The 19294-nt window shown below is 34.2% G+C and overlaps 1 long non-coding RNA gene across 1 annotated transcript; it reads right to left on the bottom strand.

The window, feature by feature from the left end:
- Positions 1-1941: 1941 nt before the first annotated feature.
- On the bottom strand, positions 1942-7123 carry LOC308702456. Its single transcript, XR_014031607.1, has 4 exons — positions 7058-7123; positions 6919-6962; positions 5750-5814; positions 1942-2274 (listed from the first exon to the last, which is right to left on the bottom strand). It is a non-coding gene; the product is annotated as an uncharacterized lncRNA (long non-coding RNA).
- Between the last annotated feature and the right edge of the window lie 12171 nt (positions 7124-19294).

Genomic DNA, 19294 nt, shown 5'->3' with positions numbered 1-19294 from the left:
GTTAATTCGACTGACCAATACTATCTTAAACCACATGTACTCACACTTGTACAAACATACGTAACAGTTAAACATATACTTAGAAGAAGAAAAAAACTCAACGCCAGGAAGAAACCAAGTAACGTTAGCCTAGCTATGTCAGAAACATGGCGGAAACTTTGCAAACAAGACTAACTTAAGTTACTTTAGCTTGACTAGTTAGGCAAGAACAGATTTTAAGAAGAAGTACTAAAAACAATGTCAAAAATGAACATAGTAATATTGCATCACACAAAAAGGCAAAATGTACTTACTTAAAAGATCGTATATTTCCTCTCTCCAAATACTGAAACCGTGTGAGGAGCATAGAGGTGACGAGACGAGTTATCTGCTTCAGTTTTTTAGGTGCTGCCCCTCTCGACCGGTGGAGGTACTTCTCTGTTTGTGCTTTAACATTTTCTTAAACATTTGTACAGGTCGTGAAACTCGCAATTGCAAACTGCAAAGTAATCCCTTATACATGTAAAAGGTAAAATAAATAAAAAATAATTAGCTTGTAAAAACAATGAAAGACATGACAGAGAGACAAAATATTTCTAAATATTTCACTTTATCCTTCAGGTCAAAACAGACATTTTCATGTTTCTCATAGACATTACCATGGTTGCAAATTAATAAAAAAAAAATATAAAGCAAACCCAAGATTTTGGCCAAGTTGCAGATGTCTTTCATTGTTCACTGATTTCAGGCATTGGTGAAAAATCTAAATTGTTCATACCATGAATGAAATATTTATTTAAAAAAATAATCAGAATCAGAAAGATCCCAGCTAGAAATTTTTTGTTCTAAAAATGTTCTAAGAACATTAGCATGTATTGTTCTATAAATGTTTTCAGCGGCTAGTTTTAGTTTTGTTCTCAGAATGTTCTTTTAAAAGTTTGGAGAACATTCTTTAAAAACATTATTAAAATGTTTAGTAGTAACATTCTTTTAACATTATTCTCTAACGTTCTTAGAAAGTTTTCAGCGGCTAGTTTTAGTTTTGTTCCCAGAATATTCTTTTAAAAGTTTGGAGAACATTCTTTAAAAACATTATTAAAATGTTTAGTAGTAACATTCTTTTAACATTATTCTCTAACGTTCTTAGAAAGTTTTCAGCGGCTAGTTTTAGTTTTGTTCCCAGAATGTTCTTTTAAAAGTTTGGAGAACATTCTTTAAAAACATTATTAAAATGTTTAGTAGTAACATTCTTTTAACATTATTCTCTAATTTTCTCAGAACGTTTTCAGCGGGTAGTTTTATTTGTGTTCCCAGAATGTTTTTTTAAATGTTTAGAGAACATTTTCTAAAAACATTATTAAAATGTTTAGTAGTAACATTTTTACAACATTATTCTCTGACGTTCTTATAATGTTTTTAGCGTGTAGTTTTATTTTTGTTCCCAGAATGTTCTTTTAAATGTTCGGATAACATTATTTAAAAACATTATTAAAATGTTTAGGTGTACCATTCTTACAACATTATTCTCTAACATTCTTAGAAAGTTTTCAGGGGGTGTTTTTATTTTTGTTCCCAGAATGTTCTTTTAAAAGTTCAGATAACATTTTTTTTTTACAACATTATAAAAATGTTTAATAATAATATTGTTAGAACATTATTTCTCCTAAAAGGTAGGATAACATTCTCTAAGAACACTCTAAAAATGTTTTGTGATGATGACCTTCTATAAATGTTTAATCATAACATTTTTAGAACATTATCCCTTTATTCTTATAAAGTTTTTAGCAGGAAGTTTTATTTTTATTCTTAGAACGTTCTTCTAAAAGTTAGGATAACATTCTCTAAAAATACTCTTAAAAATACTACTTAACATTCTTATAAATTTTTTAGTGGGAAGTTTTATTTTTGTTCCCAAAATGTTCTCTTAAACATAAAAAATGCTTAGCTATAACATTGTTAAAACATACAATTTTATTAATCTCTAAAATAAAACAAAAATCTAACAGGTTTATGAATGGCATTCACATAAATTATTAGAAGTTCTGCGTACAGTAGATGCCCAACATTAAATGAAGAACTCAGTAAAGTCCAATGTGCAATCACACGTCTTGACTGCTGTTTGCTCAGAGCGCTCATCATCAGTCTTTGGTTGTCTTGGTTCTTGCAGAAAAAGAATAAAGTCATCTGCATTAATAGGTGTTCTACTGTTCTTCTCTTCTTCTTTTTCAGCTGCTATCCCAGTTAGCAGAATTGAGCTCCATTCTCTGTGTGCATGGTAGAGTTTTTCCTCATAGCCTATAAAAGAAGATCATGCAACAGTGTAAACAAAAATAATACAAATACATATTACATATTAAGATCACAAGCAATATTGACTTTGAAAACTTTCAAAATTAGCCAGCCTAATTATTAATCAGAAAATTAGATTAGTTTATTTAAAAGTATAAATATGATACCTTATGAGTATCTATTTTGTTTCTGTAATTTAAAACATATACTTAATCCATTATATACATGTTAAAGGGATACTCCACTTTTTTTGGAAATAGGCTCATTTTATAACTCCCCCAGAGTTAAACAGTTGAGTTTTACCGTTTTCTAATCCATTCAGCCGAGTTTCTGATATTTAGAAGAATGTCAGTAACCAGACAGTTTCTGGTCTCATTGACTTCCATAGTATATATTTTTTCCTACTATGGAAGTCAATGAGACCAGAAACTGTCTGGTTACTGATATTCTTCCAAATATCAGAAACTCGGCTGAATGGATTCGAAAACGGTAAAACTCAACTGTTTAACTCTGGGGGAGTTGTAAAATGAGCCTATTTCCAAAAAAAGTGGAGTATCCCTTTAATAACACAACTAGAGGCTAAATTATTTTAACAAACTACAAACTTGGCTTGAGAAGTGTGAACCTCGAACTCAGGTAGCCTTGAGCACAGCTGCAGCATGTCACAGCACTGCCCACGATGCTTTTGCTCTGATGTAACAGCTCATTTTCATCAGTTATATTGTCTATGGATTGTTACATTTCTTACAGATTTCTGCTTGTTTTAAATCAGATACAGATAAAGTAGTACTGCATTTGAGATAGAACAATTTCTAGTGTGATTTAATCATACCTGTGAATCGTCTCTTTGCTATTAGCTAAGCTGTAAGTTTTAGTTACTTCAAAAGCAGAAAGAAAAATATGCTATAACTTCTGTTTCTTATTGAGAAATCACAGGACAGTGTTGACACTAACTTTTTGTGCTCCAGTAGGTTTCTGTGTGCGCACAATCTGCATGTTAAATGTGAGCTACTGTCTGTGCATATGAAAGCTTGTTTCCGCCATGGAATACAATTTTTAAAAAAGGTAATTGCGAATCACAATTCAAACTTTTTTTTCTCAGAAGTGCGAGATATAAACTCGCAATTGGCCGTTTGAAAGTCAGAATCACAGGATAAATTAGTAAAACCTGAGAAAAAAAAGCAATTCTGGCTTATTTTTTTTTTGCTGTCGTTTCTATATGAGAACATTAATGCACTTCATCAATACAGCTGCTCTGAGAGTCACTTCAGCAGCATTTTAGCTTCATTTGAGAAAAACTATCATATCATAAAACACAGAGAAACTCAAAGGTCTACACGGCAATCCGTCAAATAAAAGGTTGGTTTAACCTTTGAAGAACGTTTTGCTTAAATCATTACATTATAAATAATTGGTTATAGCAATTGAATTAAACCATTCAAATGGAATCAAGAAAACAAAACAAAAATTTACTTTTGGGAGATGCGAGAGCGAAGTAGTCCAGTGATAATTAACAGGCAGCCATGGTTAATGCAATTTGCAAAGACCCGCCCCCTTTAGTTACTGTTGCTATGTCCAACAAGCCATGGCGCTCTCACGCCACACATCATGTTGTCACGCAATGAAAAATACATTGCGGATCACAGAAAAAACGCTGAAACGTTTAAACGCAGAGACAAGACAGAGCAGGTTACTTTTGATATGAAAGTTGAAACAAAGTCTCAACGTTTAATTTGTGTAATTTTTTTAGAAAATTTTTTTTTGGGTAAAATAAAAATGTAAAAAATACCTGTCAATCAAACTCCCTCAAAGGGTGAATTCTGAGGGGAGTAAAAAAGACAGCTCACAATTCTGATATTTTCTTGCAATTGTGTGTTCTTGCCTCACAATTCTGAGAGAAAAAAAAAAACTGTAATTTTACTGATGGAAACAGACAGTAAAAAAGTGGACTTCAAAGATTTCTTATTCTGTAGCTCCCTGTGGGATTTTTTTGACAAGTCCATAAAAATGCATCCATCCATGATAAAAGTACTCCACACGGCTCTGGCAGGTTAATAAAGGCGAAAGGTGAAGCGAAGTGATGCGTTTGTGTAAGAAACATATCCATATTTTATATTTTAGGGCTGGGAATCGATTAAAAAAAGTAACTGATTATTTACACAATTTGCTGTAATTAAATGCAATTAATTGCATTTCCCCCAAGCTTGTAATCATCAATATTTAAACTTAGAATAACCTAATTAAACAACAAAAAGGAAAAAAAGGAACAGAAAATAGCCCTGTATTAAAATAATATTAAACATCAATATATCAATATATTATTATTTTCAATAATCAATCAACATAATAAATTTAACAATTTATTATTATAATTTTTTTTTTTTATAATTATCAAAATAAAACATAGTCCTACAAAGCTATTATTACAAGAGCATGTGATCAGACTCAGAGCAGGTAATTTTACCATTGTTGTCAGCATGACTATACCAGCTCAGTAGGGCTATTTCACAGAAGTCTACTACTGAGAAATTTCACGTTATTTGACTTTGCTTTTCCAGTGCATGATCGGTACATGATTGGAGCGTTTGGGCCGTTAACGACAGAGCAGAACGCGCAGCGCAAACACGGAGCAGAACATTGAGCAAAGAGCTCAATGTTTGCTCAGTGTTGTGTGTGTGTGTCAGTGCGCCGACACACGGAATGGAGAGCGCGGAGCGGAAAAGACCCGGTCATGAAAGCTGCGCGAGAATAAAACCTGATCGCCAAACACGGAGGGGCGGGACGGCATATTTTGCAGCCTTTTCCGCAACAGGAAGTCATTAAAATGAGGCAAAAAAAAGTGCTGCGTTAATTGCATTTTTTTTATAAACTCGTTAAGCATCTCAAATTAATCGCGAAGATTAACGTGTTAATTCCCCCAGCCCTACCATATTTATAATTTTATTGACTTAAATAACAAGCTTCCAGCAGACAGCCATATGCAAGTCAAATTACGCCCAAAGAGTTAGTCAACGCATCGATACGCATATGCGCCTGCAAGGCTACGCATCACTACACTTCGGCCGCCATATGCGTCTATGAGTAGAAAAATGTGTCGTCCCAGTTTTTGATACGCGACGCACCGTTGTATGCAATACTATGCGTTGTTGGTGGGGGCAAAACTGCAAGTTGCTTGCGTCCGACGTGTTGACTATAAAAGGCTCTTGTCGGTGCATGACATAGGAGTAGCATAAGCTTTGACGGCTCTCGCGGTTCAAACAAACAGGGCTAGGCAATAAATTCAAGCTCCTCCCACATTTCTCTTTATATGATTCTCTTTAATGATAATTTTTCTAAAAATCTCTGTGGAAAGAAAGTCAGATATAAATCTGGGACAGATATAAATCTGGCACGAGGGAGAAAAAAATAGATCATTTTTATTTTGGAGTGCATTGTGCGTTTAAAATTGACTACGGTTTTATAAAATGCAGTGGATACTTACTAGTGATGGACTTGTTTCTCTGTTGGTGCCTGTTCTGCTCCGTAAACATTGGTCCAATGCTTGATCTTAAGAAAATGTAAAAAGTGTGTTAATGTGTGTTAACAGACTATTGATCTGGGTGACATAGGACCATTTTTTATGTTTTCCTTAAGTGTTAGGCTATATAAATCTGGAGAACCCTTACTAACATTAACCATGGTTTTGCTACACTAACTAAATGGTAATAAATTATTGTAATCAATCCACCATAAAAATATTGTTTCTACACTTTACTATAATAAAAACCATGGTTAATTTAGCAAAGGACCCTGGGAACATGTCCTAAAAAGAACAGCTCATCCAAAAAATAGACTCTCTCTCGTTATTTACCGGTACTCCATGTTGTTCCAAAACTGTATGAATTTATTTTGTATAACCTTAATTAAGATATCTTGAGAAATGACTTCACTGTTTTGTTTTGTTTTTTCCATAAAATGGGTTCCAATGTTGTTTAATTCCCAACATTCTTGTGTTTCAGAGAAGTAAGTCATACAGGTTTGAAAATAATTTTATTTTGAAAGGACATTTATGTTATGTATAAAGACACAATGTTCTCAGTTCCCTCATTGTAAAGCTCCTATGCTGAGGTTTATTTTATTTTATTTTTTCAAAATGTTGCAAGTAAAATGTTCTAATTGTGTTAACTTGTCACATTAGAAGAACGTTTTATGAAGAACATTCAACATCTCATCTCTCAATGATATCCTCAAAACATTTCCCTAACGTGACAGAGAGAATGTTCTTCTTTTGTTATCATGAAACATTGGGACAATGTTATATTGAGATCATTGTACAACTTTAACTTTAGCAACATTCCCAAAATATGCTCAAAATGTTGCAAGTAGAATGTTCTTCTTTTGTTATCATGAAACATTGGGAACATTTGTTTCCATAAAATGGGTTCCAATGTTGTTTTATTCCCAACATTCTTGTGTTTCACAGAAGTCATACAGGTTTGAAAATAATTTCATTTTGAAAGGACATTTATGTTTGGGTCAGCTAGGCCCATAAAAACTCATATCAAGAAGACAAGTACAATTTTGACTGGAGGGTTTGGACCAGTGTGCCTTTGAGCAGAGTTTACATGTTCTGCCTCTATTTCACGTGTATTTTACTATGACAATACTCACCGCAACTGAAGATCATGTGGCTGGATAATTTATTCCCAAAATTCCTGGATAATGGGAAACACACACATACAGCAATATTATTAGCTATTTGTATTTACTTACTAAAAGAGACATAAAAAGCTTGCAAATTTTTACTCACCAGCTCAAAAACATATTATGATGATGACTCATCATTTTGACGGTAACGTTAGGCCGATATCCCGCGATCATTCAAAAGCCTAGTTTTCATAGTGTGGTTCGAGTTCCTCTCTGTATAAAGACACAATGTTCTCAGTTCACTCATTGTAAAGCTCAGACTATGCTGAGGTTTATTTTTATTTATTTTTATCAAAAACTAACTTAGCTGACAATATTTAGCCTAACGTTACACATGCAGCCTGAAACATTGACATAATATCGATATTGCTCTAGTCGCATTTAAAATTAGCTTCTCAATTTAACACACTATATTTTGATGTAGCAGAATGTATTTTTATATAAAATAAAGTTATTTACCTTCCGCAGATTGCAATATGTCCGTTACACGTAGGCTACGTTGTTAAAATTCGTTGTCCATTTACATCCCGCAACTCGCTCAAAATAAAAATGTAACAGTACGATGCAAAATAATCCATGTTTTAAACAATGTAAAAGCCACAGAACCGAAGGAGGCTAGTAGTGAAGATCCTCCCGAGCAGCAGCAGCGCGCACACACACACACTCTCACTCTAACAGACGAATATTCAAACTTCAAACTTGACCAGTAAAAGGCGCGCATAGCTGCCATTGGCCAGATTCCTGGATGACAGTCTGAATAGCCAATCATGCTCAAAACAACTCGAAGAGACAGCCAATAATTTGGTAACATTGCAATTACAGGAAAAGATTACATGTTTTAAAAGAAAGAATATGAAAAAAATGTGCACGGCTATTTATTTAGTTGTATTTGTAAGCTGGCTGTTATATTTAATCAATTGGTTAAATGGTGTCTTCATTGCAGTGCATGATAATAAAAAAATAAACTTACAATAACATATAAATAATAATAATAAATTACACAAATAATATATACCATGTATAACAACATATATTTACCACTGCTCTGCCAAACAGCAGTTTAAAAGAGCAAACATATTATATATTAAACAGAGCAAACATTGCATATGTAGGCTATACATATACAATTCTGTATACCTACCTACATGAAAAACTAATGGATTGGTATCATGGCAACATTAGAGTTACATTCATGTGACCCATAATGATCCTTTTGCACTTTAACAAAATATTGACCTTTCCTTTAGAAACACTCTTATGCCTAATAATGTCAACTTGCTTTTCACCCTGTGTGGCACAGTTACACAACCTGTTGGTTTAGGGTAAATCCTCTGTCCAACACAACACTTTGGTAACATTGGCATAATTCTATACAAGTTGCAACATATACCCCGGGTTTCACAGGCAAGGTTTAAGCCTGTAGTCCCAGACTAAAATGCACGTTTGAGCTGTTTTACCTGAAAGCAACTTGCACTGACATACTGTATCTTAAAATATGTCAGTGCCATTGTTTTGTCTCAAGATGCACACCAGTAATGTTTCTTTTTCTTTTTTCTAAGGCACATTTCTAAAAGCTAATTAAATGCACTAAGGCCTAATCCTGGCTTAATCTAAACTCTGTGAAACCGGGTCTGGGTTAGAAATTAAGGGTTAAGGTTAACCCTAACCCTAACCCTTGTCTACAGACTTTTATTTAACAGCATGGATACTTCAAGGTGTTGACTGCAGTGGTTAGGCCTTTAGCGTTGATACAGGACGAATAACTTCTTACTGTGACAGTCTGTAATGTATTTTAGCAAAGAGTGTTTGTATGGATTGTCCCTAATTAAGCTAGAGCTATTGGTGCATTCAAGTCATGTCATAAAGATCGTATTTACAAGTTGAACGCCACCACAATGATGAGAATATGAGTAGGAAGCTCAGGATTTTCTTTAACCCCGATCTTGAAGAGTTAGGGGTGTGTCAGTGGGAAACATTGTGGGATACCACTATACTTAGGTATTTAGCAGTGACAATGAAGTAAGCTAATGCCTGCACAAAATATGATAGCATTAATATGTAACAGTATAATATGTGATGATAAAGTTTACAGTGGCTTCATTAATTTAAAACATTAAACAAAATTGTAAAACCTCATGAATACAAACTTCCCAGGAGGACTTAAATGCACCATATGTTCCATCGTGAACCCTGTTGGCCTGCTGTCTGACCAGCAAGCTCAATTTAACAATAATTGTGTAGTTTGATTGCTAAATGTTACATTTAAAATGTTCTAGTTTTGTTAACACGTCACATTACAAGAATTTTTTTTAAAAACACTCATCATCTCAGGTCTCAGTGATATCCTCAAAACATTTTACGAACGTTGATTTGATAATGTTCCTCCTCTGTTATTATGGAACATTGTGCCAATGTTTTACTGAGAACATTATATAATCTGTTATCTCAACAACATCCTCAAAACATCCTTAAAATGTTGCAATTAAAATGTTCTAATTGTGTTAACACATAACATTACAAGAACGTTTTATAAAAAACATTCAACATCTCATCTCTCAATGATATCCTCAAAACATTTTCCTAATGTGACAGAGAGAATGTTCTTCTTTTGGTTTGATGAAACATTGGGACAATGTTATATTGAGATCATTGTACAAACTTTAACTTTAATAACATTCCCAAAATATCCTCAAAATGTTGCAAGTAGAATGCTCTTCTTTTGTTATCATGAAACATTGGGACAATGTTATTTTAAGATCATTGTCCAAACTTTAACTTTAACAACATTCCCAAAATATGCTCAAAATGTTGCAAGTAAAATGTTCTAATTGTGTTAACTCGTCACATTAGAAGAACGTTTTATAAAGAACATTCAACATCTCATCTCTCAATGATATCCTCAAAACATTTTCCTAACGTGACAGAGAGAACGTTCTTCTTTTGTTATGACAAAACATTAAGACAACGTTATTTTGAGATCATTGTACAAACTTTAACTTTAACAACATTCCCAAAATATGCTCAAAATGTTGCAAGTAAAATGTTCTAATAGTGTTAACTCGTCACATTAAAATAACGTTTTATAAAGAACATTCAACCTCTCATCTCTCAATGATATCCTCAAAACATTTTCCTAATGTGACAGAGAGAATGTTCCTCTTTTGTTTTTATGAAACATTGGGACAATGTTATTTTGAGATCATTGTACAACTTTAACTTTAACAACATTCCCAAAATATGCTCAAAATGTTGCAAGTAGAATGTTCTTCTTTTGTTATCATGAAACATTGGGACAATGTTATATTGAGATCATTGTACAAACTTTAACTTTAACAACATTCCCAAAATATGCTCAAAATGTTGCAAGTAGAATGTTCTTCTTTTGTTATCATGAAACATTGGGACAATGTTATATTGAGATCATTGTACAAACTCTAACTTTAACAACATTCCCAAAATATGCTCAAAATGTTGCAAGTAAAATGTTCTAATTGTGTTAACTCGTCACATTAGAAGAACGTTTTATAAAGAACATTCAACCTCTCATCTCTCAATGATATCCTCAAAATATTCTACAAATGTGACAGAGAGAATGTTCTTCTTTTGTTTTTATGAAACATTGGGACAATGTTATATTGAGATCATTGTACAAACTTTAACTTTAACAACATTCCCAAAATATTCTCAAAATGTTGCAAATAAAATGTTATAATTTTGTTAACTCGTCACATTAAAATAACGTTTTATAAAGAACATTCAACCTCTCATCTCTCAATGATATCCTCAAAACATTTTCCTAATGTGACAGAGAGAATGTTCCTCTTTTGTTTTTATGAAACATTGGGACAATGTTATTTTGAGATCATTGTACAAACTTTAACTTTAGCAACATTCCCAAAATATTCTCAAAATGTTGCAAATAAAATGTTATAATTTTGTTAACTCGTCACATAGAAGAACGTTTTCTAAAGAACATTCAACCTCTCATCTCTCAATGATATCCTCAAAACATTTTCCTAATGTGACAGAGAGAATGTTCCTCTTTTGTTTTTATGAAACATTGGGACAATGTTATTTTGAGATCATTGTACAAACTTTAACTTTAACAACATTCCCAAAATATTCTCAAAATGTTGCAAATAAAATGTTATAATTTTGTTAACTTGTCACATTAAAATAACGTTTTCTAAAGAACATTCAACATCTCATCTCTCAATGATATCCTCAAAACGTTTTCCTAACGTGACAGAGAGAACGTTCTTCTTTCGTTATAATGAAACATAGGGACAATGATATTTTGAGATCATAGTACAACTTGTTATTTCAGAAACATTCCCAAAACATCTTTTGAATGTTGCAGTTAAAATGTTATATCTTAGTTTTCATATAACGTTATAGGAACATTTTTTAAAATGAGAAAACATCCTTAAAATGTTCGGTAAACATTACATTCAAATGTTTTCTTTAGAACATTAACCAAACTTGTAGGGAATGTTAGCGAAAGTTCTGAGAACGTTCCCTGCTAGCTGGGATATTTATTGCCAAGTAAGTTTTAGAAAAATTAATCATTTTTGGTCTATTATTGGTACATCTCAAATTGTGCATAAATCAAAGAAATGTAAAGAATTGTCACCTTAAGTGAATAAAATAATTCTATATATTTTACATATCTGCTATCGCTTCAGAGTTTCAAAGTAGGCTAATTTAAATGGAATCAGAGTCAAATCTGTTATAACCCCTAATGGCTTTAGAGCAACAACAAAAATTTATATAATTCACATAATAATTATAATCGCTTTAAATGTGAAAAGTAGTTAAAATGCTATCAGTTTCACTCATGGCTGGTCGATATCAAAGCGGCTTGCCGCCAGCCGGCCGCGGTTCATTTAGACGGCGGCAGCCGTCAGAGAGAATGAAGTCGTCGCCCGGCGGCTGTTCGCCGGCGGCATCTCGCAAGAAATGGGAGTGACGTATTCGGCGGCAAACGTTTAATCTCCGCCAGCGGGGCGCACCTATAGCCGACAGCTTGGGGCCGGCGGCAAAAAGAAGCCGTGCAGATATTTTTTGCTATCTGGGGTGACGGACATTCCGATGACGTTCGCATTTGGTCCGCTTTGTAACGTTCGGTGACGGACATTCCGATGACGTTCGCATTTGGTCCGCTTTGTAACGTTCGGTGACGGACATTCCGATGACGTTCGCATTTGGTCCGCTTTGTAACGTTCGGTGACGGACATTCCGATGACGTTCGCATTTGGTCCGCTTTGTAACGTTCGCTGACGGACATTCCGATGACGTTCGCATTTGGTCCGCTTTGTAACGTTCGGTGACGGACGTTCTGAGGACATTTGTCCGGGCCAGTGTGCGAACGTCCCTATTTCGTCCCTCACCTGCCATTTCCATGACAACACTTGCAAAATCCAGTCGCACATGCGTTTTCTTTTATCATCAGACCTGACAGCTTGCAACTCAGACAAAAGAATAATTAAACAAAAATATAGGCTAAATGCAAATAAACTAAAAATATCTGAATTAATTGTAAAATTAAGTTTGTTAAAAATGTTAGTGTTTTAATTATGTTAAGATAATAAACTTAGTAACTTCTATCACAAGTTAAAGATGTAATCAAATCACAAGACTGTTTTCAGCGTTATAATTTAAACATCAAAATATGATAATTGATTCAAATATCATATTTTAATATGTGACCCTGGACCACAAAACCAGTCTTATGGGTAATGTTTTTTTTTATTTTTTTTTTATTGAGATTTATACATCTGGCCACGAACGTGACTCCTAAACGAAGACCATCAGAGGGTTAAGGTGGGATTCGTGGGAAATGTACAAATTCAAAATATCTTCATGGAACATGATCTTTACTTAATATCCTAATGATTTTTGGTATAGAAGAAAAATCTATAATTTTGACCCATACAATGTTTTGTTGGCTATTGCCACAAATATACCCGTGCAACATAAGACTGGTTTTGTGATCCAGGGTCATATATAAGCTACAATTTATAGGCTATTCATGCATGAAGAAAATAAGGTTGAATGCAGGAGCTCTAAAAGAATGCATCGACTTGAGGAAAACGGAAGCCAAGTAAAACGTGAAGAATGGAAAAGCACATTGCTGGGAAGAAAGTGGAGAATAACACAGGTAAGACATAAAATTATCCTAACTGTCCTATCCTATCCTAAATTATCAAATGTTGGTCAGGCGAAGGTGACTGGTTTTATTCAAAAGAAGTTATTTTAGGAAAAATGTAATTCTAATTATTGCACAATTATTCTGACTGATAGCACATGCAGCTCAAATAACAAAAAAAGAGTGTAATATAGCTACACGGGGAGAAACAAGCAAGTGACGATCAAGTGCACCTAAGCGAGTGACGTCATTCCTTATGGTACGCACCATGTATCCATGGCAACGCTCAGCTGTAGTGACAGTTATAACGGTCCTCCTCAGACACGGCCTTGTGTTTTCTCTTTCGTCTGTCTAAAAGGTATTTTTAATTTTTAAATTAGTGTACATTAGTTACCGTAACCACTGTCCATCTTTAAATTATATGAAAATGTTACCTTTTAAAACGTTTGCTTAAGTTGTCTGCCGTGTACCGCTGCAAACCGTATGCTAACACTACGAAGCTAACGTTAATGTTATGATGAGAAGAGACGACGTTATATTTAACATATATGGATATATTATATAGACATATACAATCATAATACTACTGAATGTGTTTATTTTGTTGTTTTAGGTAGATGCCAAGGGGAAGAATTGCTGGACTAACCCCACAGCTGACGGACAAACACACACACACAGCTGCCAGCGCGTTTGAAGACACACACACACTGAAAGAGCACAACACCTTTGTTCAAATAAAATACATTTACTTTGTTCCTTACAACGTGTGTGTTTTCTTTGGTTAGCCAGAAGTAGAATAAAATATAATGATATTCAGGGGACTAAACGCGAAAGTCCCCTAAACGTTCCGAATGGCCGCTGGTGGTCCTGTGAATGTCCTCTTGAACGTACGGAGGACGTCTTCGCGAACGTCCGCGGGACATCAAGCGGACTCCACATGGGGACGTTCGGGGGGACGTTCGCACAGGCCATTTAGGGGACGTTCTGGGGACCTTTTTTTGTTAGCTGGGCTGTTAGTTAGTTTGGGAATATTCACACATAATTTATACACATAAAACATGATATCAGAGTTTTAAAATCAAACATTTTAAAAGAGAACAAATACATCACGGTTGTTTAAACCAATGAGCATTAAGCTGTGTCGTCAGCAAGTCGTTTCCCATCATGCTTTTGATCAGCGCAGTCGGTGGAGAACAACTGCGCGCGACTGCAGAATCCGACAGGTGCGCCTTGCGCTCGCGAGAGATTTTTGACATACGTCAGCATGACATCAGAGCAAGGCGGACCGCTCTCGGACACATTTCTAACCGGCATGCATCTCGCGCTGATCACCGGTGATCGATTCTGCGCAGATTTTGCTCATCTCAAACAAGCCTAATGAATGAACCATCGTGACGTCACCGCGCGCCCAGTGATCTCAGAGTAACACACTGCGGTCAAGTGGGCCGCGCGTTGAAAATACACGGTCAAGCCAGCCGCACATTTTTTTTAGTATGCGCGTCTATTTGTGTACTTACGGTATGGGTGCTGGAAGAGGCCAAAATTGATTTTAAGACGCATTTTCTGCTATTTTCCATATTATTAGGACCTAAATAATTAAATTTCATGATTTTTGTATTAAATACGATTTTTATTTGTGTTTAATCTTTATTATTTTAATGTTTGTAGGCCTATATATGATTTACATTAATTATTACATAATTTATTCATGTTCATATTAATGGTAATTATTATACATCATTCCTTTTTTTTACATTTTCATGATTTTTTTAAGATATCACTTTTATATTTGTTTATTTTTTATTATTTTAATAATTGTAGGCCTATATATGATTTACACTATTTATTACATAATTTATTCATGTTCATATTAATGGTAATTATTATACATCATTCATTTTTTATTGTAAATTTTAATGTTTAATATATGATACATTAATTATTATACTTTTAATAATTATGTAAATTAAATTATTAATGTTAATTATCATACAATAATTGATTTGCATTTTTATTGCTGATTTTAATGTTTGTATATATAAAGCATTCATTAATTATTATACATCTTGTATTAATGTTTGTTTATTTATTTATTTACTTACATTTTAAATAAATAACAAATATGACACAACAGACTTTTGGAGCCTTTTAATCTGTTAATTCTCATTGAATTGCCTAAAAACCTGATCTATGAAATATACATTCATACCTGATGTATTAAATATGATACTCAAAACACACACACACACACACACACAAACACAAACACAAACACACACACACACACACACACACACACACACACACACACACACACACACACACACACACACACACACACACACACACACACACACACACACACACAGGCATTTTATATATAAAAGGTCACAGTTTTGCCATTTTATTTTACGTTCTAGCACTTACATAATGTCCCATTTTCAAACACTCATATGAGTGACCCTGACTATTACTGTATTTATTTTCATGTAATTTTACTGTATAGTTTTGGAGCAAATTAAAGACAAACTCACCCCAATCATCAAAGTGCATTCTAGCGCTTACACCATGTCCCATTTTCAAACACTTATAAAAAGTGTTCCTTCATAGGTTTGCTCATTCTTTCATTTGATTCCTGTTCAGAATGACCCTGACTATTACTGTAATTATTTTCAAGTAATTTTACTGTATAGTTTTGGAGAAAATTAAAGGCCAATTCACCCCAATCATCAAAGTGCATTCTAGCGCTTACACCATGTCCCATTTTCAACAACAGTCATAAAAAGTGTTCCTTCATAGGTTTGCTCATTCTTTCATTTGATTCCTGTTCAGAGTAACGTTGACTATTACTGTATTTATTTTCAAATAATTTTACTGTATAGGTTTGGAGAAAATTAAAGACAAACTCACCTCAATCATCAAAGTGCATTCTAGCGCTTACACCATGTCCCATTTTCAAACACTCATAAAAAGTGTTCATTCATAGGTTTGCTCATTCTTTCACTCGATTCCTGTTCAGAGTGACCCTGGCTATTACTGCTATCATTTTCATGTCATTTCACTGTATAGTTTTGGAGAAAGGTAAAGGCCGAATCACTCCAATCACCAAAGTGCATTCTAGCACTTACAACATGTCCCATTTTCAAACACTCATAAAAAGTGTTTCTTCATAGGTTTGCTCATTCTTTCATTTGATTCATGTTCAGAGTGACCCTGGCTATCACTGTATTTATTTTCAAGTCATTTTACTGTACAGTTTTGGAGAAAAGTAAAGGCCAATTCACCCCAATCACCAAAGTGCATTCTAGCACTTACAACATGTCACATTTTCAAACACTCATAAAAAGTGTTCCTTCATAGGTTTGCTCACATTTTCATTTTATTCCTGTTCATAGTGACCCTGGCTATTACTGTATTTATTTCCAAGTCATTGTACTGTACAGTTTTGGAGAAAAGTAAAGGCCAATTCACCCCAATCACCAAAGTGCATTCTAGCACTTACAACGTCCCATTTTCAAACACTCATAAAATGTGTTCCTTCATAGGTTTGCTCATTCTTTCATTTGATTCATGTTCAGAGTGACCCTGGCTATTACTGTATTTATTTTCAAGTCATTTTACTGTATAGTTTTGGAGAAAATTAAAGACAAACACCCCAATCATCAAAAGACATTCTAGCGCTTACACAATGTCCCATTTTCAAACACTCATAAAAAGTGTTCCTTCATAGGTTTGCTCATTCTGTCACTCGATTCCTGTTCAGAGTGACCCTGACTATTACTGTATTTATTTTCATGTAATTTTACTGTATAGATTTGGAGAAAACTAAAGGCCAATTCACCCCAAACATCAAAGTGCATTCTAGCACTTACACCATGTCCAATTTCAAACACTCATAAAAAGTGTTCCTTCATAGGTTTGCTCATTCCTTCATTTGATTCCTGTTCAGAGTGACCCTGACTATTACTGTATTTATTTTCAAATAATTTTACTGTTTTGGAGAAAATTAAAGGGAAACTCACACCAATCATCAGTGCATTCTAGCGCTTACACCATGTCCCATTTTCAAACACTTATAAAAAGTGTTCCTTCATAGGTTTGCTCATTCTTTCATTTGAGTATTGTTCAGAGTGAACCTGACTATTACTGTAATTATTTTCAAATAATTTTACTGTATAGTTTTGGAAAAAAATTAAAGACAAACTCACCCCAATCATTAAAGTGCATTCTAGCGCTTACACCATGTCCCATTTCAAACACTTATAAAAAGTGTTCCTTCATAGGTTTGCTCATTCTTTCACTTGATTCCTGTTCAGAGTGACCCTGGCTATTACTGCTATCATTTTTATGTAATTTTACTGTACAGTTTTATGGAGAAAAGTAAAGGCCATATCACCCCAATCACCAAAGTGCATTCTAGCACTTACAACATGTCCAATTTCAAACACTCATAAAAAGTGTTCCTTCATAGGTTTGCTCATTCCTTCATTTGATTCCTGTTCAGAGTGACCCTGACTATTACAGTATTTATTTTCAAGTCATTTTACTGTATAGTTTTGGAGAAAAGTAAAGGCCAATTCACCCCAATCACCAAAGTGCATTCTAGCACTTACAACATGTCCCATATTCAAACACTTATAAAAGGTGTTCCTTCATAGGTTTGCTCACATTTTCATTTTATTCCTGTTCATAGTGACCCTGGCTATTACTGTATTTATTTCCAAGTCATTGTACTGTACAGTTTTGGAGAAAAGTAAAGGCCAATTCACCCCAATCACCAAAGTGCATTCTAGCACTTACAACATGTCACATTTTCAAACACTCATAAAAAGTGTTCCTTCATAGGTTTGCTCACATTTTCATTTTATTCCTGTTCATAGTGACCCTGGCTATTACTGTATTTATTTCCAAGTCATTGTACTGTACAGTTTTGGAGAAAAGTAAAGGCCAATTCACCCCAATCACCAAAGTGCATTCTAGCACTTACAACGTCCCATTTTCAAACACTCATAAAATGTGTTCCTTCATAGGTTTGCTCATTCTTTCATTTGATTCATGTTCAGAGTGACCCTGGCTATTACTGTTTTTATTTTCAAGTCATTTTACTGTATAGCTTTGGAGAAAACTAAAGGCCAATTCACCCCAATCACCAAAGTGCATTCTAGCACTTACAACATGTCCCATATTCAAACACTTATAAAAAGTGTTCTTTCATAGGTTTGCTCATTCCTTCATTTGATTCCTGTTCAGAGTGACCCTGACTATTACTGTATTTATTTTCAAATAATTGTACTGTATAGTTTTGGAGAAAATTAAAGGGAAACTCACACCAATCATCAAAGTGCATTCTAGCGCTTACACCATGTCCCATTTTCAAACACTCATAAAAAGTGTTCCTTCATAGGTTTGCTCATTCTTTCATTTTATTCCTGTTCATAGTGACCCTGACAATTACTGTATTTATTTTCATGTAATTTTACTGTATAGATTTGGAGAAAACTAAAGGCCAATTCACCCCAAACATCAAAGTGCATTCTAGCACTTACACCATGTCCAATTTCAAACACTCATAAAAAGTGTTCCTTCATAGGTTTGCTCATTCTTTCATTTGATTCATGTTCAGAGTGACCCTGACTATTACTGTATTTATTTTCATGTCATTTTACTCAATAGTTTTGGATAAAAGTAAAGGCCAATTCACCCCAATCACCAAAGTGCATTCTAGCACTTACAACATGTCCCATATTCAAACACTTATAAAAAGTGTTTCTTCATAGGTTTGCTCACATTTTCATTTTATTCCTGTTCATAGTGACCCTGGCTATTACTGTATTTTTTTCCAAGTCATTTTACTGTACAGTTTTGGAGAAAAGTAAAGGCCAGTTCACCCCAATCACCAAAGTGCATTCTAGCACTTACAACATGTCCCATTTTCAAACACTCATAAAAAGTGTTCCTTCATAGGTTTGCTCACATTTTCATTTTATTCCTGTTCATAGTGACCCTGGCTATTACTGTATTTATTTCCAAGTCATTTTACTGTACAGTTTTGGAGAAAAGTAAAGGCCAATTCACCCCAATCACCAAAGTGCATTCTAGCACTTACAACATGTCACATTTTCAAACACTCATAAAAAGTGTTCCTTCATAGGTTTGCTCCTTCTTTCACTTGATTCTTGTTCAGAGTGACCC

Source organism: Scardinius erythrophthalmus, assembly GCF_964197995.2.
Source record: "Scardinius erythrophthalmus genome assembly, chromosome: 14".
Lineage (NCBI taxonomy): Eukaryota > Metazoa > Chordata > Actinopteri > Cypriniformes > Leuciscidae > Scardinius > Scardinius erythrophthalmus.
The sequence above is the reverse complement of the archived record's forward strand: the minus strand, read 5'-3'. Positions and strand labels throughout refer to the sequence as shown.